Source organism: Prunus dulcis, chromosome 7 (genome assembly GCF_902201215.1).
Source record: "Prunus dulcis chromosome 7, ALMONDv2, whole genome shotgun sequence".
Classification (NCBI taxonomy): Eukaryota; Viridiplantae; Streptophyta; class Magnoliopsida; order Rosales; family Rosaceae; genus Prunus; species Prunus dulcis.
Window position 1 is genome coordinate 378,761 of NC_047656.1, and position 1,801 is coordinate 380,561.

Genomic DNA, 1,801 nt, shown 5'->3' on the forward strand with positions numbered 1-1,801 from the left:
CCTCGTGTCGTCACGAGTGCGTGGGATTTCGCGGATCTCAATTCGGAGTCCGTTTGAGCCCCGAACGGATTTTCCATATCGCGCGATCCGTGGGTGCAGTGTCGTGTGATCGTTGGATCGCGTTGAATTTTGGATATGTCGGTCTACGTGATTTCAGGATCACTCAGGATTCGACGGATTGGAATCGGAGTCCCGGATACTCCGAAATCGCGAACCCTGGGGCTAGGGTTAGGGTTTTAAGCGGTAATGCGATTTTGGCCAATCCGACCGTCCGATTTGGACCAAACTCGCAGAACATGGTTCCCGTCCTATGAGAAACCTTCAGGGAAGTCCAGATTGGCCATCGGAGACCGTGGACCCCACTGGTCCCGGGTCGGCCGATCTGACGGTTATCGCTTAGCTGAGTACCGGACCTCCCAAAACTGTTCCAAGCGTTTGCAAAAAGGCTAATGTGGGCATAGGAGTAATTTGAATTGAAAGGCACGTATTTCTAGGAGCCGGGGGCAGGGTGTTTAGTTGAAATTCTTTTTATTCAGCAATTTATTAATTTAATCTTTATGGGTAATCAGGCACCAGGAGCCCGACATGATTGCAAAAGAGACCTTCGAAGGGTCAAAGTAGCTCGGACCATCTGTGAGTGGACCTTCTTTCCTAAATCAGATTTCTTAAATGTTTTGATGTGTTTATATATAAATAAGTTCTATAAATGAGTTTATATTGATTTTATATAAATAAGTTTTCAGAATGAATTTATTTGAATAAGTTTCTTTATTTAGTCTTTGAGTAAGTTTTATTACGATTTCGAACATGATCAGTACAGTAACAGTTCTATAAGTCGGTGCTGCTTATTTACCAGTTATAGAAACAGAGTTTGAATTTCGAATCAGTTGAGACCGCAGCACGACTTGAGTTTTACAGTTATTCTTCAGATAGTTCGTTTTAAAGGAATTTAATTTAAAACCACCTCGTACCCATTTTCTTTGGTGATTACCCAGAGTTGGACCGATGTCTACGGACATCCAGTCCGATTTCAGTTAGTTAGTGCACTTGACTTGCCTCACGAGTTCTGGGGACGCTCGGACCGTGAGTGCCAGGATTTGCGACTCGGCAGACTTGGTGTCCCGAGACCTGCCAGGATTGCGGCTCGGCTGACTCTGTGTCCCCGAGACCTGCCAGGATTGCGGATCAGGCTGACTACGGTCCCCTGCATCCTGCCAGAGCGACTCGAGCTGACTTGGTGTCACCGAGGAATCTGCCGGCGGGACAGGCTGATCATAGTCCCCTGATTTCGCCAGTTTGCGGCTCGGGTAGCCTGTGTGACGCCCGAGACCTGCCAGGGAATTGACGGATCTGACAGGGGTACAAATTGGTGGTATTTTCAAAGGATTTTGAGTTTCTTTTATTTAATTATGATTTTCAGTTATTTTATAACAGCCTTTCTGATTTTTCAGGCATAGATACCTTTATACTTGTTCAGTATGCAAGGTTTGAGTACAGAGTTTTTATACACGTTTGATTTCAGCACTTTGATGAAAGCTTTGATTTCAGTGGTTTTGTATGAAACTTTCGAACTTGAATATGACTGATATAGAATGCCTTGAGTTGAATATGCTTGGCGTAGAAAGTACGTATTCAGTTTTATTTAGCTAAATTTCTTTTTACAATGGGGGATATTAAGTTTATGATAATTGTTTTGAAGAACATTATTTTTGTCCACTCACATTTTCAAACTGTTTTTCGCCCCCAAGCCATAGAGGTACGTGGGATCCACCACCGGGCCAGTCATAGCTTCCGCACCACC